Source organism: Pipra filicauda, unplaced genomic scaffold, assembly GCF_003945595.2.
Source record: "Pipra filicauda isolate LSUMZ 115617 unplaced genomic scaffold, ASM394559v2 scaffold715_size207569_pilon, whole genome shotgun sequence".
NCBI classification, from domain to species: Eukaryota; Metazoa; Chordata; class Aves; order Passeriformes; family Pipridae; genus Pipra; species Pipra filicauda.
In genome coordinates this window covers 115,836-134,896 of record NW_024104882.1, presented here as the reverse complement: position 1 = coordinate 134,896, position 19,061 = coordinate 115,836, and the positions used below count along the sequence as shown (strand labels likewise).

The 19,061-nt window shown below is 54.5% G+C and overlaps 1 long non-coding RNA gene across 1 annotated transcript; it reads left to right on the top strand.

Annotated features, from left to right (window-relative positions):
• Window positions 1–4,664: 4,664 nt before the first annotated feature.
• On the top strand, window positions 4,665–8,217 carry LOC120324814. Its single transcript, XR_005566420.1, has 5 exons — window positions 4,665–4,698; window positions 7,338–7,373; window positions 7,493–7,525; window positions 8,016–8,051; window positions 8,181–8,217. It is a non-coding gene; the product is annotated as an uncharacterized LOC120324814 (long non-coding RNA).
• The last annotated feature ends 10,844 nt before the right edge of the window (window positions 8,218–19,061 follow it).

The following is a 19,061-nucleotide window of genomic DNA, read 5'->3' as shown; positions in this document are numbered from 1 at the left end:
GGGCGGGGGGGACATGCCCTGCCCTGCCCTGCCCTGCCCTGCCCGGGGCGGCTCCCGCAGCCCCGCGGTGCTCCCGGTGTTCCCGCAGCTCCCGCAGCCCCGCGGAGCTCCCTTCGCTGTCCCTTCGCTGCCCCTTCGCTGCCCCTTCTCTGCCCCTTCGCTGTCCCTTCACTGCCCCTTCGCTGCCCCTTCGCTGTCCCTTCGCTGTCCCTTCGCTGCCCCTTCGATGCCCCTTCGCTGTCCCTTCGATGCCCCGCCGGAGCCCCGCCGGGTCCCGGGGCAGCGCTCGGTGCCCGCCCCCTGCCCCGTTCGCGCTCCCGCAGCCCAGGTGCTGCTCCTCCCGCACCTGCGGGATCCTCCGCGGCAGCCCCGAGCCTGTTCCCGTCCCGCTCCCCGCCTTTCCCGCATCCTCGCCCGCTCCCGCTCCCGCTGACGGCAGACCTTGCAGTCCCAAATTACCGCTCGCGGCTTTTTGCCCCTCCGCTTTTAATCCCAAATTTGCCCTAATTGTCTCGCTCTTCCAAAGGAACCTTTCTCCTCACCCGCCTTCTCGCTCAGCCCTTTGCATCCACCTGCTGCTTTCCTTCCCTTCCTCATCCTCCTCGGCCGAGAAATGAGTGTCTCGTGCAGGGAGACGAGGAGCCGGAGAGCGGAGCACCCCTGGGGACCAGCTCTGCCGCTTCCGAGCCCTTTTGGCACCCCTGTGCCCAGAGATGCTCCCAAACCTTCCGCAGGATCCCTCCTCAGTGTCTTTACTTGCTACCACAACCAACTGATGAGCCCCCAACTGCTTTCAGAGTCTGAGTTTAGGCTGAATCAGCAGCACAGTGGAAAGGCACAAAGAAAAGAAAAAGAAACGTATTCAGAAGTGAGGCTGGGACCTACCTGTCGTGGTTGGGACGGATACGAAGCAGCAGCAGCAACCACGAGCTGCAGTTTACAGCCTCTTAAATACAGCTCTTCAGGCACACGTCTACCACACAGATAGGTCCATTTCAACACACAAACTACAATTCTTACAGCCAATAGGTGGATTTTAGTTGCACTTTCTCAGTTCTACTTTCTCACAACATTTCTGTGCACCTGTCCCTGTTTTCCTTTGATGTTTATATTTTTCTCAGTCACTCTGTTCAAAACAAGCCCTCGTTCCCACGAGACAGTATCCTTGTTCTCACAGGAATAGTGGCCTTGTTCTCTGGATGTTTTTCTCCTCTTCTCAGGGTGCCTGCTGTCAGCACTAAGGCCTTTATTCTCAGTCAGTTTTTCGTTCTATACCAGGGGTCCCGGCCCAGCCGGGATTCCCCACACCTACCTGTGCCCCTGTCCCGAAATTCTGTCCTGGGAAAGGCTTTTAAATGCCTGTGCAACAAAAAATGCCTTCCAGTGCAAAGAGGGTATTCAGTCTAAACTGTGCCTCCCCTGCTGCAGCTCTTCCCTGAGGCCCTGAGGTGTCCTGGGCCCAGCGAGCCAGGAATAATTCCCCCTTGGGTTGCCAGTCCAGCTCTACCTGAGACACTTTCACCTGCTCAGTCCCACCCACCTGTCCATTGTTGGATGTCACTCAGGAGCCCAACTCTTGGCTCCCTGTGCATCTCCAGGATGGACTTGCCCAGCCAACCTCTCTAGCTGGGTGGCAGGAGGGCCTGCCCTGATAAGGCCTAAAATGCCATCAGACAATGCCAACAGTGCCAGCTCTCCTGCCAGCTGTCTGTGAGATCTGCCAGTTACTGGTGCCACCATGGGGATGGGTTTGGTGTTGGATGATGCTCAAACCAGCCTGGTTCACCCAACTGCAAACACACAGCCTGCTTTTGGAAGTTGGGTGGGAAGTTTGGAAGAGAAGCTGGGAACTGGCCTGTCCATTTGTGAGGAGCAGTCAGTCACTTTATACTAGAGAAGTCCAGTCCCCTTTCATCCAGGCAGGTTCTTCCAACACAGCCCTTCTTGGGGTAGATGTGTGGAGATTCCTGCCTTGGCTGGGGATGCCCTCCAAGGACACTCCTCAAGGCTGAGCAAAAGAAATCTCCCAGTGACCGTTGGTCTGGGTGAGTTCCATCAGATCTCTACTTAATAATTATTTCTTTTGGCTAGCTTTAATAGAATTGTTTCAATAATTGCTTCAATATAGGGCACTATCCTATCTTATACTGTACTACTAGTAGTTTTAGCCTTTATACTGTCTTGTACATAATTCTGATTAAGATTTTTGTCCGATCTTTTGTAAGAATAAGTGATTCATTTTATATCAGTATTCTCATTTGACCAATCATTAAATCCTGTGGGACAAAAGTGGTTCAATCCCACTTCTGTAATTCCTTAAATTTAATTTGTTGACAAAATCTGAGGCAAAGATTGGATCCCTTATTCCTTGAGGCTCTGCAGTGGGACAATGGCTCCTTGATTCCATGAGGCTGCACTGTTTCCCAGTGTTCTTTGGCTCCAGAAGGCCCTGCAGTGCACTGCAGTGCCCACAATGGCCCACTGATTCCATCATTTTCCCCAGGGTCACAATGGCCCCTTCATTCCATGAGGTTCCACAAAGTCCCATTGGTTCCCTTTGGTTCCCAAAGGTTCTGGGATGTCACACTGGCCCCTTGATTCCCTGACGTTCCACAGAGTCCCGGGGTCCTTTTGATTCCATGAGGTTCCGCAGTGTCCCATGTTCCCTTTGGTTCCAGGAGGCCCCAGTGGATTCCAGTGGCCCCTGGATTCCAGGAGATTCCACAGTGTCCTGGGGTTCCCTTGTCTCCCTGACTTTTGGCAGTGCCCAGGGTCCCTTTGTTCCCAGGAGGTTCCTTCATTTCCATCAGGCCCTGCCACGTCCCAGACTCCCTTTGGTTCCGTGAGGTGCTGCAGGGTCACAATGTCCCCTTTATTCCAGGAGGTTCTGCCATGTCCCAGGGTTCCTTTGGTTGGGGAATTGCTGGGATGTGGCAGTTCCCAGATCCAGCCCACCCCATTTCCCAGCACTGCGGGCCCCAAATGGGTCCAGTCTCCAGCCCTAGAGCAGAGCCCAGGGGGAAGATTCTCTGCCCTGGCCCTCCCTGTTCCTCTGCAGGCCATTTCTCTTTCCCACTCTGCCCTCATGAGTCCCATTCCATGGCTCAGTCCTTTCAGGGGGGCTGTGCCCCCCGAAGATGCTTTTCAAAGCCCAGGGAGGGTTCCACTCCCCATTACACTTTTGCACTGGCCAGATGGGACTGCTAAAGGGCAAGTGAGCCTTCCTGAGCAATCCTTTGCTCTCCAGTCACTGATCAGCTGATGGAAGGGAACCAGGAAGCCCCGGTGGGTGTGATATTGTCCTTGGCCATCTGTCAGAGTGGCAATTGGCACATTGGTTGCCCTTTGATCCCACACAGCCCAGGAACCCTCAGGACCCCTTTCTGAGGCCGGGCTGACCCTGTTCCTGCTCAGGGGATTGATTTCCGGGGTTTGTTACATTTCTTCCCTGCCTTGAGCAGGGTCAAATGTCAGACCAGCCCCTCTCCTCTGCCCAACAGACACTGGAGCAGGAGTTCTCCTGCACAAATGCTTTTGGCCTTTGCTTTTCCTTCCAGTTTCTGGACCTGAGCTTCCAGTCTCCAGGGAGCTTCCCCATCCCACTCCCTCATGGCCAAGCCCCAGTGCCACAGACAGAACCTCAGGGTGACACGTGGGCTGTGCCACCAGAGCCTTTCCCTGGAGCAGGAAAAGGTCAGCTCTCCCTGGCTGAGACAGTGGTCAGCAGGAGAGGGGAAGACATCCTTAAACGCTGGGACATGTGCTGAGACACAGCCCCGAGGGAGGCAGTGGGGTTCCCACTCAGCTCCTGCAGCTGACTGGCCAACCCACCTGCCCTGGGAGCCTCCCAGCCTGCCCAGCTCGTTAACCCCAGGCTGTTGGCACATGTTCAGTTGGTGTCCAGTGCCCTGCCCCTGACTGGCATCTCCAAGGCAGCCTGGGCCTCTCCTCCGTCAATGTTCCTCAGTGATGACCCTGTGGGCAGTTCCTTCATTCCTGTCCAGACGAATTCAGCACACCAATGATGTCACGGCACATGTGCATCTGGGCAATAATCCCCCCCTGGCACACTCTGGTCTCTAAGAAATGGGGCAGAAAGCAGAAACAGTCCAGAGGAAAATCTTCCTGGGCACTGCTGCCTCCTTGGGCAAGTTCCAGAGCAAATAGTCAAGGCAGTTGCCTGGAATGTTTCCCCAGCTGCCCCACAACAGATCTGTTCTGGCCCCACAGTGCCCTGGAAAGAGAGAAACCCAACCCTTAACAAATGCCCTGGAAGGTCACACAACAATCAGCCATTGACAGTTCTCAGGAACCACTTCTCAGGGTATTTTTACTTCTTTGAAGCCGTGACGGGCGACTGTATCATCATGGGAACAAACCCAGGGACACCTGGGATTGCCTGCGGATCAGGCAAACCTTCCTCTGCCTTCAGAACCCAAAACAGGTTTTCATCCTTTGATCCCCAGCTTGGGACTCCTAAAAATACTTCTCTTCACACCCTCATAGGCAGAGCACTAAACCAGAGGGTTATTTTCCTGTCCCACGGGCTGCTGGATGGATTTGGAAGTGGATGGAGATTGGGAAGCACAGCTTGAATGACTGTGGCACATATCAGACAGAGAATGAGTTTCCAGAGGAACCATGGCACCCTGTTTGAAGATCAACAGGGGACTGGGAGACACAAGAAATGGGACACAGGTGTCTGAGCCAACCTGGGAAGGAGGGATTTCAACTAGGAAAGACATGGGAAGGGCAGAGTCCTGGAGAGCAGCCAGGCAGCAAGACAAGGCTCCAGTGGGGAAACTTCCAGGAAGGTCCAGCAGCCCAGGGAGTGGCCCCAAGGCCTGACAAGGGGGTGTCCTCTGGCAGCCCTCCTGGCAAACAGACCCTCTCCAACACCTCAGTGAAGTGCCTGGAGAGCAAAGCCCGAGGTAGGGAAACAAACACAGAGATTTGGAGATCCTGTGCAGTTGGAGACCTGGATCTCCCAGAGAGATGGTGGGATGGCTCCAGGGTTGGAGTGTTGTCATGAATGGCTCCAGGGCTTTTGGCAAAGCAGGCCAGGAAGGAGAGCAGTGGAGTCGCCCCTTCTGGAACAGAAAACCAGCCCTGAGGAGTCTCTGACCCAGGAGAGCAGTGAAAAGAAAGGGTGGAAGAAAGACTTTCCCGTGGTCAAGGGGGATCTGGGTTGAGATCTCCTGGGCAAACTTGGCATCCACAAGTCCGTGGGTCCTGTCAGATGCATTTGGGAGCACTGAGGGAGCTGCTGGACACCACAGGGAGGCCACTGCTGGTGATCTTTGAAAGGCTGTGTCAGTCAGGAGAGGGGCCTGAGGGCTGGATGAGAGCCAGTGTCATCCCACTCTTCCAAGAGGGCAAGAAGGACCCAGGGAGCTGCAGGCCAGTCAGCCCCACCTCCATCCCTGGAATGGGCTGGAATGGCTCATCCCGGAGGCCGTCTGAGCACGTGGATGACAGGAAGGGGATCAGGAGTGGTCAGCATGGATTCACCAAGGGTTGACCCACCTGATTGCCATCTAGGATGGCCCAGCTGGCTGGCAGGAGGAGAGCAGAGCTGTGGGTGTTGTGTGCCTGGAGCTCAGCAAGGCTTTGGGCGCTGCCCCCACCTCTGGGCTCCGGCCTGTCCTGAGGGCAGCAAGGGAGCCCCAGGGCTGTGGGGTGCCCCAGGACCTGCTCCTGCCCGTGCCCCCAGCTCTGCCCTGCTCTGCCAGGCCTGGGGGGAGCCCGGGTGTCCAGGCTGCCTTGCCCTCCCCCATTCCCAGACTGCCCGGATCAGACAGGGCTGGAAAGCCCCGGGATTGCTGAATGGCTTCCTGCTGCCTCAGGCCATGGGCAAACAGGGCTTATCAGAGGTGCTGGCAGGGACAAACACCCCTCCTGCTGGCAGGGGAGCTCTGTTTGCCCAATTAGCTCCAAGTGGCTGCCTGGGGACAAGGGCCCCTTCACCCTGTCCCCCTGCATGGCCACATCCTGCCCAGGGCCAGCGCTGGCGTGGGCCCAGGGCCATGGACAGACACCGTGTGGGGACAAGGGCCTGTGGGGAGCTGGGGACAAGTCCCAGCCAGGGACAGAGCTGGACTTGGAGCCCTGTTGGGGATGGGGTCCCTTGGAACCCCCCGTGTGGGGCAGCTCTGCAGAGCGGGACCCAGGTGATGTGGGTGGCCCCGGGTGTGACAAAGGGAGTGGCAGAGGAATCTTCCCCCCTGGGCTCTGCTCTGGGGCTGGAGACTGGACCCATTTGGGGCCTGCAGTGCTGGGAAATGGGGTGGGCTGGATCTGGGAACTGCCACACCCCAGCAATTCCCCAAGCCTCCCCCTTGTCTCCAGGTGCCCAACATTGCCCAGTGCTCCCCAGTGCCTCCAGTGCCTGGAGATCCCAGTCACGGGGCTGTTCCCACTGCCCAGGTCCCCCATTGTTCTCCCACCCAAGGAGTGGGATTTTCCCAAATCATGTTCAGTGGCAACCCCTTCCTTCCCCACGGGGCTGGAGTGGAACAGGGACAACTGTGGACAGACATGCTGGTCTGGGGCCTGGGTGTGCTCTGGGGTGTCCCAGAGGGAAAGCTGTGGGAAGGGATGGGCAGGAGGACATGAGTGGATCAGGCTTTGGGGGCCGTTGGAGGATGGATTGTGTTGTGTGGGATTGTCCCCACAGGGTATGCAGCTGCTTTCAGCTCCCTGCCCACCCCCCTGGCACCCCCAGGGGCCTGGGCCCTTCCAGGGGCAGCTGCCCCGTGCAGGAAGCTGGAGGGATGCCGGGGAAGGTGGCTGGATGGGTGCCGCAGGCGGGATGGACTCTGTGCCAGGGCTGGGCTTGTGGCCAGGGCTGGGGGCTGTGCCCAGCCGGGCTTTGCCCCGGGGGCTCTCGGGGAGGGTCAGGGAGGAGTCCCGGCAGGGATAAATGTGCTCCTGCCCTTGTGCAGCCTCAGCCAGCGCTGCCCAGGCCCAGAGGAAGATGAAGGTTGCTGTGCTCAGCGTGGCCCTGCTCTTCACCATCCTGCTGAGCCCCCCGGCAGATGCCTGGATGGGTCCCCCTTCCCACCAGGATCACTTCAGGGATGGGTTCAGGGATGGGCTCAGGGTTGGGTCTTGTCGCCCTGGCTTCGGCTCTGGTGCAGGACTGGATCGTGGTGGTGAGCAGGAAAACGCTTGTCTTGGCATCTCCCTTTCACCATCCAGGAGCATCTCCATGGTTCCCGCAGATTTTCCTTCTCATATGAGGGGGTATCCATGGGCGGGGTGGGGTGGGGACACCTGTGTCCCCCCACAGGCCCACAATGGCCAATCCTGATCAACCCTTTGCTCTCCTTCCCCAGACCATCATCAACACAGGTTGGGGTTCCTGCATCCTGGTAAGTCCTGGAGTTGGGGGACATGCAGTGTGGGAACTGGGGGACAGTTTGGTCCCCCCATCCCTTACTGAGACTGGGGACACCCCAGTGACCAGTGACCTCTCACTGTCTCTCCACAGGGAGGCATCATCAGGGGAGAGACGAATGGCCAGGTGGGTGCCAGGAGTTGTTCTGGGCCCAGACCCTCCTCTCTCATGGCCACGACTGTCCAAGGCACCCCAATGCACCCCAGTGTTTCCTGGGGAGGCCTCTTTCTCCGGGCCCCCACTGTAATCCCATCCATCCCAGTGCACCCCAGTACACACTCAAGACATCATTTCCCATCCATTTCCTTCCTGCTTTCCCCCAGTCCTTTCCCTTTCCCATTCCCCAGGACAGTGGTGTCCCCAAATCCCCCTCCTTGACACCCCATCCAATTCCTCGATTTTTGTTCCCTGCCCCTTCTGCCTTCCCCTGCTCCCCGTGTCCCCTCCACTGGAATTCCTTCCTCCTCACCTGCATCCCCCACAGTCCAGTCCCTTTGACACCCCTGTCCCCATCTGTCGGGGTCCCCAATTTCCCCCAGTTTAACGCCTTAGGATCCCCTCCAATCTCTTACTGGAATTAGGGGCACCCCAGTGACACCTCACTGTCTCTCCACAGGGAGAGATCAAAGCCAGTCAAGCAAAGAGGTCTGAGGTGGGTATCCCAAGTTCTGCTGTTCCCAGACCCTCCCCTGTCATGGCCACAGGGTTCTAGGGCATCCCAGTGTGCCCCAGTATGCCCCAGTACACCCCAGCCTATCTCTAACCCTGCCTTTCTTCCCAGCCCCCCGTGGCTGACCAGGTGGAGCTGCCTGTCCAGGTGAGAAATAATGGAGGGTCCTCTTCCCCACAAAGGGTCCTGGAGGGGGTCGTGGGGGATTCCTGAGCCCTGCAGGGTGGGCAGAGCTTGGGGAAAGCAGAGGGACACGAAGTGGGCTGTCCCTGATCCATGTCCAGGTGAACTGGACAGAGCTGCCTCCAAGCAATTCCTTGCACTCAGGGGGCTCTGCAGACCCTCAGGGTCACCGTGAGGGCAGGGAGGGGCTCTGGGAGACTTCAGGGCATCCGGGGGGAGAGGCTCTGGGGGCCCCATGGATTTGGGAGCCAAGTCCTGTCCCAGGTATATCCAGGGTTCCAATTCCCTTCTTCTGCCCCAGGTCCCTGCAGAGAGAGGGTCAGGACAAGGCCCCTCTCATGCCGGTGGACACCAGGGGTCCCATTTTGGGCTCTGTCTTTCAGGACTGGAAGTGGTGGTGACACCCATGTCCTGTCTCCCTCCAGTGGCATGAGGAGATGATCATCTCTGGAGGACCCCCCTGATCCCCTGGGTGCCCTGGGAATTTCCTTGGAATGATCAATAAACCCCTGATGCAAAGCAAATGCTCTCTGTGTCCATTTGTGTCTTCCCATGTCCGTGTGTGTTCCAACGTCCATGTGTGTCCCCACGTCCATGTGTGTCCCCATGTCCATGTGTGTGTTCCCATGTCCATGTGTGTGTTCCCATGTCCATATGTGTGTTCCCACGTCCATGTGTGTCCCCATGTCCATGTGTGTGTTCCCATGTCCATGTGTGTGTTCCCATGTCCATATGTGTGTTCCCACGTCCATGTGTGTCCCCATGTCCATGTGTGTGTCCCCATGTCCATATGTGTCTCCACATCCATGTGTGTCCCCATGACCATGTGTGTCCCCATGACCATGTGTGTCCCCGTGTCCCTCTCCCCTCCCCTCTCCAGCCCCTGCACACCCGGTGCCTCTCTGCCCGCACCCCCACCATGAGCAGAGCGGCTCAGGGGGCTCCTGGGGGTCTCTGCACACCAGATCCCCCTCACACTCTTAAGGGAACTTCCCAGGCTCACCATTCCCAAGACTCCCTGGCAGTCACTCTCCCACCAGCCCAGACTGGCACTGCTGACCCTCAGGCCCCTTCCCAGCAGCAGCAGCTCCAGTGACCCAACGGATCCCCTGTGACTCCCCACACCCCCACTCTCACAGTCAGACCAGGTTTCCTCACTGCTTCCACCCCAGCTTTCCCATGGAAGAGTCTCTGATGTCTTAAAAACAGTAAAACAATTTCTTTCTTGTGAAGAAACACAAAAACAGGCTGAGCTGGTGCCTCGAGGAAGGACCCCCAACAAAAAACTCCTTGGGGTTTTATCTCCTCACAGTCCAAGCACACAAAACGCTCTTCCTGCTGAGTCCTGGGCTCCTGCCCTGTCTCCAAGTGTCCTCTCCCTTGGCTGCTCCAGGGTGGGCAGCTCACGGCCTTTTGTCTGAGGCCCCTCACCCAGAGCTCATCCCACAGCTCCAACTGCAGCTGCTCCCTGAGCCACCTGCACCCACGGGATTCCTCAGCCCTGGGCACCACGAGGCCCCCACAGTGTCCCAGGGTCCCTTTGGTTCCCTGAGCCCCCACAGTGTCCCAGTGTCCCTTTGGTTCCCTGAGCCCCCACAGTGTCCCAGGGTCCCTTTGGTTCCCTGAGCCCCCACAGTGTCACAGGGTCCCTTTGGTTCCCTGAGCCCCCACAGTGTCCCAGGGTCCCTTTGGTTCCATCAGGTTCTGGCACCAAAAACTGGGAAACAAACTCTCCAACCAGCTTTTGGGGTTAGAAAGCCCACATGACTTCATTCAGTGTGCTGGGTGCATGAAGGTAGCTCCATAAAGCATGCACACCCACCAACCTCACAGACCACTTTAGAGTCATGAAATTCATAGCCATGACATTCCTATTACATATTCATTACACTTCCTGAGTACATGCATAGGTACTAATTACCTTCATGGACTTACTTGAATATGGCTCTGGAGCTTCCAAGGAATCTTTTCTCCATGAGAGTATCTCAGACATGTGGTCATGTCATAATGGACTTCTCTTACCATTCTTTGCTCTGACACACAATCCTTGCTCTCAAAACTAAGGCATTTGCAAGTGCATGTTAATCACTGATATAGGGAAATAAGGAAGCAAGAGCTGCCACAAGGCTACTAGTCACAGATGTAGGGATCAAACACTCTTGTACTACAGTTAAAAGAATTTTCCAGCATCTTTCCCCACTGCTGCATAGACTCTGTTTTTTAAAAAATACAACTACTTTGGTCACAGTTTGTGCTGCTTTCAGCTGGGGTAGAGTTGATTTTCTTCCCAGTGGCTGGTACAGGGCCGTGTTTTGGATTTGTGCTGAACACAGGGTTGATAATACAGAGATGTTTTGGTGTTGCTGAGCAGGGCTCACACAGAGCCAAGGCCTTTTCTGCTTTTCGCAGGGCCAGGCTGGCAAGGAAGTTGGGAGGCTGTGAGGAGACACAGCCAGGACAGGGGACCCAAACTGACCCAAGGGATATTCCAGACCACATGACATCATGCTCAGGATAGAAAGGGAGGGGAAGAAGAAGGAAAAGGAAGGTTTGGAGTGATGGCATTTGTCTTCCCCAGGAAGCATTGTGTGGGATGGGACCCTGCTCCCCTGCAGGTGGCTGAACACCTGCTTCCCATAGGAAGTGCTGAATTAATTCTTTGCTTTTCTTTGCTCGTGTGCCCAGTTTTGCTCTCCCTCTAAAGTGTCTTTTACCTCAACCCAGGAGTTTTCCAGCTTTTATCCTTCCAAGTCTGCCCCTGCTCTGGCTGGTGTGGGAGTGAGCGAACGTCTCCACAGTTGCTGACTGGGGTTAAACCCTGACAGAGCTTGTCAGTGGCACAATGGCCCCTCGATTCCACGAGGCTCCGCAATGTCCCAGGGCTCCTTCAGTTCCCTGAGGTTCCGCAGGGTCCCAGGGTTCCTTTGGTTCCATCAGGTTCTGTAGTGTCCCAGAATTCCTTTGGTTCCACGAGGCTCCACAATGTCACAACGTCCCCTTGACTTCATGAGGTTTCTCAGTGTCACAGGGTTCCTTTGGTTCCATCAGGTCCCACAGAGTCACTGGCCCTGTGATTCCATGAGGTTCCACAGTGTCCCAGGGTCCCTTTGGTTCCATGAGGGGAGGGGCTGGGAAGCCAGGGGACCCCCAAGAGCCCCTGTGACTGAAGCCCATACTGGGAACCCTTGGGCCTGTACTGGGAGCGTTTGTGACCCCATACCTGGAGCTCTGGGAGTACTGCTGACCCCATCCTGAAAGTACTGAATGCACTGGGAGCCCTGGTGCCCCCATACTGGGAGAACTGGAGACTCCTATATTGGAAGCCCTGACGCCCATACTGGGGCCATCCTGGGAGCACTGGTGCCCATTCTGCTGCCATACTGGTGTCACTGGTGCCTGTCCTGGTCCACCCTGGTGCTGTACTGGTGCCCCTATGGGTCCATATTGGCCCATACTGGTACCATGGTTATGCATACTGGTCCCAGACTGGTCCATACAGGTCCCTACTGGTCTGTACTGGTCTCATACTGGCCCGTACTGGTGCCATAGTGGTGTGAAGGGAGGTATTTGTTTTTGTGTTGGTGGTGGGGAGTGGCTGTAGTTACTTATTTATGTATTTTTTTTTATTTTGGGGCGTGGGAGGCAGAGGGGGCCGGGGAAGGGATGTTGGGAGGGGGGTGGGGAGGTGTTTGTTTCCCTTTTCCAGCACTGCATTTTGGTTTGGTTTGGTTTTTACTTGTCAGTTTTTCAATGAAATAAATCTCTGCAGACATGGAGCTGCCATCCTGCAAAGGCCGGGCCCCCCCACTGCTGCAACGCACAGACACAGACAAAGAGATACAGACACACAGAGACTCCCAGACAGACACACAGACACACAGAGACTCCCAGACAGACACACAGACACACACACAGAGTGTAGGGTAGAAAACCTTCCAAGAAACACCGAGGATGGAAAACCTTAATGCCCACTCAAGGAAACTCTCGCTGCCAGGGAAAAGCTTTAACGTGGGAAGAAACAACTTTCTCCTGCAGGGTGCTGCGATGTTCTCTTTATCTGCTGCCCGGAGGTAACTCCCTTGCTCCAAGCGCTAAAATCCTCACAGAGGTGCCTGGGCCCCCCAGGGGGGTCAGGCGGGTCCCAAACCCAGGGGAGCACACAGCCTTTCGGGGTCTGTCGCTCCCGCGAAAGGGGTTGTTCCAAAAGCCCCCAAACAGGTTCCTGCTCCGGCTTTCTTGGGCAGCTTTCCCGCAGCGCTCTCGGCCGTCCCAAACAAACAGTGTTCAAGCTCCGGGCCCGGCCCGGTGCAGACACAGCCCCCGCCGCGCTCTCCCTCTCCTCCCCCGCCGCCTTTCAGGCCCCGCGCACGGGTCGGGGCCGCCCCGCGCTCCCCCCTCCCAGCGGCGGTGCCGGAGCGGGGCGGCCAAGGCGGTCCCCGCGCCCCGGGGCGGCGGCAGCGGCAGCGCCGGGGCGAGGAGGAGGCGGCGCGGGGGGAGGCGAAGGCGTTCGGCGCCGGGCGCGGAGCCCGGAGCAGAGGGGAGGCTGGGCACGGGCCGGGGGCGCTGCCGGCGGGGCCGGGCGGGGTCTCTGTGCGAAGCACAGCTGGGGTTGCGTCGCTGGGAGTGTTTTTGGTGTCGTGGGGTCGCCCCGCCGAGGGAAAATGTTAAGTTGCTGTGGAGAAGATGTTCCGCTGCTGCTGCTGCGGGACAATTGAAGCTGCAGAGCTGAATCAGTGCAGCTCTCAGGGTCCGGGGCGGTCGCTCAGAGAGCAGCCGTGTGGGCGGGGAGCAGCCAATGGGGAGGCGCCCAGGGACAGCCAATGGGAAAGCTGCGGGATGGCGGGAAGGGGCAGCCAATGGGAGAGCGCGCGGTGCAGCCAAGCGTAACCAATAGACAACCAATGGGACACCGAGCAGCCGGGCAGCCAATGAGGAGCTGCCACCAGGGGCCGGTGCTGAGAGACTGCGCATGCTCCGAGAGCGAGGGGACAGTTCGGAGAGAGGAAGACTCTGAGCCTTCATCCCCTACGACCGCCCGGGACGGCCACGGGAGAGAAGCGCGCAGGCGGCAGAAGCGTGTGCCGAGATTGACATCGAACACCGCCCAGTCTCGGGTAGGTCATGAATATGTAAAATGACAATGAATATGTATGAGTAGTTGTAGGAAAGGGAAGCTGTGAGGGGGGAGGGTGTGTGTGTGTTGGTTGGAGGTGTCCTGTTTTCGTCCTGCGCCGTAATAAACAAATAGCGGCTTAATAGGACCTGTGGCTGTTGGGTTTTCCTACCGTCGGCTTTTGCCGGCCTCAGTTCCAGCCAGGCGGGAGTCACCCTGCGCTCGGCTGCAGACTCCGCTGGAGGCAGGGACTCCCTGGGGCGCCCTCGAGATTTTGCCGAAGGGACTCCTCACTTCGCTGGGCTCGCTGCGGGAGCAGACGGGGACCTCTGCGACCAATTGAAGGTATTTGTTTCGTCTACTTTGGTTGACCGGTCGTCTACTGTTTCGGAGTTCGTGTGTGTCCCGGTAAATTGTTCCTGTTTCGGAGTTCGTGTGTGTCCCGGTCATTGGAAAGTACCTGTAAGCCGCTTTCTGTTTCGGAGTTCGTGTGTGTCCCGGTAAATTGTTCCTGTTTCGGAGTTCGTGTGTGTCCCGGTAAATTGTTTCTGTTTCGGAGGTCGTGTACGGTGTGTAAGGCAAAGCTTGTGGGTCTTAATAAATTATTTCAGGAGTTTGGTGAGTGCAGTGCGTGTGAAGTATAGCTCTCAGGGTCTGCTGTAGCTGCTGTGAGAGAAGTTTTCTTATTGTCTTGTAGCACGGATTTTAATCGGCACGTGTTGGCATCTGAGTGTCTGGGGTAGATGCTGCGAGTGAGAGAAGTTTTGTTCTTATCTTGCAGCAGCGATTTTAATCGGCGCGTGTTGGCATCTGAGTGTCTGGTGTGAGTGCTGTGAGTGAGAGAAGTTTCCTTGTTTTATAGCACTGATTTTAATCAGCACGTGTTGGCATCAGTGTCTGGTGTAGGTGCTGTACTATGAGAAAAGTTTTACTCTTGTCTTGTAGCAGCGATTTTAATCGGCACGTGTTGCCATTTCAGTGTCTGGTGTAGGTATTGTGAATGGCAAAAGTTGTCTTATATTTTTGTGACACGAGTTTTAATCAGCACCTGTTAATACCTTAGTGTCTGATACAAGGAGTGTGGTCAGAAAAGGCTTTCTTATTGTTCTGTGACACTAATTTTAATTAGGACTTGTTAATATGTCAGTGTCTGGTGTAGGCAGTGTGATTAGGAGAAGTTTTTATTATCATCTCTGGCACTAATTTTCATCAGCTTCCGACAATTTATTTCCCGTATTTCCTAACCTAAAAGAGTTGCGTTTAAGGGTTGGTAAAAGGGCACGTGTTGGCATCTGAGTGTCTGGCATAAGTGGTGCGAGTGAGAGAAGATTTTTTGTTATCCCGTAGCACCGATTTTAATCGGCACGTGTTGGCGTCTGAGTGTCGGGTATACCTACTGTGAGAGTAGTGTTCTTAAAACAGCGATTTTAATTAACAGGTGTTGGCGTCTGAGTGTGGGTCTGTGAGAGAAGTCGTTATTGTCTTGTAGCACCGATTTTAATCGGCACGTGTTGGCGTCTGAATGTCTGGTGTAGGTAGTGTGAGAGCAGTGTTCTTGTCCTGTAGCAGCGATTTTAATCGACACGTGTTGGTATTTTATTGTCTGGGTTAGATGCTGTGAGTGAGAAAAGTTTTCTTTTTGTCCTGTAGCACCGATTTTAATGGGCACGTGTTGGCATCTGAGTGTGTGGTGGGGGTGGTGTGAGTGAGAGGTTTTGTTATTGTCTTGTAGCACCGATTTTAATCGGCACATGTTGGCGTCTCTGCAGTAGATGCTGTGAGAGCAGTTTTCTTGTGTTCTAGCAGCGATTTTCATCAGCACCTGTTGGCTTAGTGTCCGGTGTGAGTGGTGTGAGTGAGAGAAGTTGTCTTGTAGGAGCAATTTTAATGGGCACGTGTTGGCAGCTGAGTGTCTGGTAGGGGTGTTGAGAGTGAGAGAAGATTTTTAATTGTCTTGTAGTACTGATTTTAATCGGCACGTGTTGGCATCTCGGTGTCTGGGGTAGGTGCTGCGAGTGAGAGAAGATTTTTTCTTATCCTGTAGCACCGATTTTAATGGGCACGTGTTGGCATTTGAGTGTCTGGTGGGGCTATTGTGAGAGAGGTTTTGTTATTGTCTTGTAGCACCGATTTTAATGGGCACATGTTGGCGTGTGAATGCCTGGTGTAGGTACTGTGAGAGCAGTGTTGTTGTAGCAGCGATTTTAATCAGCAGGTGTTGGTATCTCAGTGTCCGGCGTTGGTGCTGCGAGTGCGAGAAGATTTTTTTCTTGTCCTGTAGCACCGATTTTAATGGACACGTGTTGGTATTGTCTGGATTAGGTGCAGTGAGTGAGAAAAGTTTTCTTTTTGTTTTGCAGCACCGATTTTAATGGGCACGCGTTGGCATCTGAGTGTCTGGTGGGGGTGGTGTGAGTGAGAAGTTTCCTTGTTTTGCAGCACCGATTTTAATCAGGAGGTGTTGGCAACTCAGTGTAGGTGCTGTGAGAGAAGTCTTATTATTGTCTTGTAGCGACAATTTTAATTAGGAACTGTTGGCATTTCGGTGTCTGGTGTAGGTAGTGTGAATGGGAAAAGTTTTCTTATTGTTTTGTGACAGGAGTCTTAATTAGCACCTCTTAACATCTTAATGTTTGCTGAAGCAGTGTGGTAAGAAAAGGTTTTCTTATTGTTCTGTAGTGCCGGTTTGAATTCGCAGTTGTTAACACCTCAGTGTCTGGTGCAGGCAGTGTGATTAGGAGTTTTTATTTTCTGTGGCACTAATTTTCATCAGCTTCCCAGTATTTATTTCCCGCAGTTTGTAACTTAAAAAGCAGTTGTATTTAAGGGTTGGTAAAAGGCAAGGAGGTAGAAAAGCACCTGTAAATTACTGTGGGAAATAGCCAGAGTAAGAAAGTTGTGAAAAAGAGTCCTCTGGGCTGTATTTTAAGCCATTGGAGAGATCTGGGTGGTGTGAGTGGAAGTGGTGTCAATAAGGCTAACACGATTAAATCTTGCAGATAATGGTGGTCTTTGTATAAATGAAACGGGGGAGAAAGTTGGCCGCCGAATGGAACTTTAAATTATAATATACTTTTGCAATTAATGTTGTTTTTAAGGCGTAATGGAAAAGGGAATGAGGCAATATGTGGAGATAGGTTTTTCTGTTTGAGAAACCATCCAGAATGGCAGAGAGATTGCGGGAGAAACGTTTCACTCCAGGATTCTCTGCTATTAACATTAGAAAAGGACGGGGAAAGAGAACCAAAAGATAAAAAGGTGCTGCTCATCATGCAGCATCGGCAAAGGTGCCTTAAAACAAGGAAAGGGAGAGACCTTAAGTCTGAGGGGTTATAGATCGGGAAGAATTGAGAGCAGCACACCCCCAGTTCCCCCCCGCGGGACCTGAAGCCCCTGCAGTGGCATCAGGAGATGAATCCAGCAGTGATGGCAGTGAAGCAGGAGCCAGCGGCAGCCCCCCCCATCACCGCACAGGAGGAGTAAAAGGAGCCAAAAGCCCCCAGCTCCGGGCCCCCCTTGGGCAAGGGAGTAGGACGGGCAGGAGAGTTGGTGAGAGTAAAGGTCCCTTTTAGTGCAGCAGATCTTGGTAATTGGAAGGGGGTGGTTAAGGGATACCGAGATGATCCCGGTGAAATAGAAAACGTTTTGAAAGGATTGTTAGAAACCAATATTCTGATTGGTCATTTATTGATTTAATGCATAATGAGATGACTGCCTGCGATTGCCTTTGCTCACAGGCGAGCCAGAGTGCTGTCCCTTTGGCCGTGGAGAGGAGAGGAGCAGATGAAAGACTAAAGGCATTGAAAAACCCCGAATCCCATCTGGATGGAAGACACTCCTCTACCAGACAGGCCAAGTCCGTTCCCGGAGCCCAGGTGCACCAGGGGAACCCAGGAACGGGGAGCAGGACCTGCGGCAGCGGGATCCGCCAGGCAGGGGGAAACGGGGCACGGGAGTGGGATGCCATGTCTGCCCCACCCAGCCCAGGCGTGCCAAGGGTGGGTGGCCCTGGCTCGAGGGCCACCAGGTCTCCTGTGTGGTGGGAGAGGGGAGCAGCCGGACCCCTGCACTGATCAGCGAGGGGCCGCCTGCCACTGCCACCCCCTGTGACGGTGGGTTCCCCCATCGCAGCCCAGCCCCAGCCCCGCGGATCCCACCCAGGGAAGCAAAAGCCACCAGTGGCTTCCCATGGGCACTCCCATTGTTGCCTGGAGCCCAGGTGCTTGGTGCCAGAAGTGAGAGCCCCCCTCGGGGCTTGTGTCACCCCCCCAGTGGGTAAGTGACAAAACCATCAGAGTAGTGTGTGCCCGGCCTCCTCCTTGTTCTCCACCTCTCGTGTCTCTTGCAGCACCAGACTGGAGTCAAGCTCCACAGGGTCTTCTTTCCTCGGTGATTCAGCTAAGCCAGTTCCCTTGGCTGTGGTTTTGCTGGATAGTCAGTAGGGACAGTGGGAATCTCATTCCTGCTTTCATGCTCATCGCTAATTAGATGACAAGGCATTTGGTTATTTATCAGGCACATATAATAGCAGATATAATTTCAACGTGCTCTTTTTCTGGATTAAGCGAAGGTGGCCTGTCCACCTTGGTCAGGCTTGGTAGAATTTTGTCACAGGTTGGTGGTATGTGACACATCATGATCTGATTCCATTGTCATCCCCACCTACTGTCCAGGCCAGATTTAACTGGATTGTGGTGGCCTTGCATTCACAGCACTCACTTGAAGTACTGTGAGACTTTGTTGTGAACTAAGAGGATACAGCAGTGCGTGCTTTGCTCCCAAACATTGTACAATATCTGCAGAGGTAAGGAGTGCTCTGGAGGGCAGGCCCTGGGCTGTCTTCTCTTTGTTCCATTTGGAGAAACACAGGTCCCTCAAAAGTTCCTCATTTTTATGGTACCATTTCCCCTGTGCTCCAAGGGGAAAGCCCATAAATACAGTGTCTGCTGCATTTGTCAGATCCTAAATTTGTTGGTATTTCCCTACTTTTTCCATTGCAGCCTCTTCCAAAGATGTGTCAGTATCACAGTGACATCCACCCCCTATGCTTGGTTGTCCTTCACAAATATGAGGTGCCATTTATGGAACTGTTGTTATCTCTTCTATGTGGTTCCTGAAACACCACCCAGTTTTTGTGTTTAACTTCCTTTGATAAGGTATCACAGATACAGTTGTACCTTTTAAGTCTTGCCTCCTGCAAGGCTGGGCAGTTCCTGATGATATGGGAGCATGTTTCCTTCTCAGCCTGGCAGTGTCTGCAGGATTTGATGTACCTTGCTTGTCTCCCCCTTGCCAGGAACTCTCTTGTGGGGTAAACGTTGGCTCTCAATTGCAGTGCTGTTCTAGGCTTCGTGTGGGTGATGCCTCTGTAGTTGTAGATCCCAAAGTTGCTGGTCCCACCCCTTTCAAAGTTGGTAATGCCCAGGTGCTGGGATACCAGCTTGGTCCATTTTGTAAATTCTGATGCTCTCCAGTTTCAGGGTTTCAGAAAGCTGATCTTTGGAGTGGGTACCTCCCATTCTGATGTTCTTTTCTCATCCCCATTGTTGGATAGTTGGATTAGAGGTTTGGGTTCCAATATTGTTGGCTCTTTTCTTTGTCTCCTCCAGCTTTTATCCATAGCTTTTCATCTGCTTGTTTGATTCCTTTTATTTTCAGAATTGTTTTGACTGTTTCATCTGAAGACTGAGCCAGTC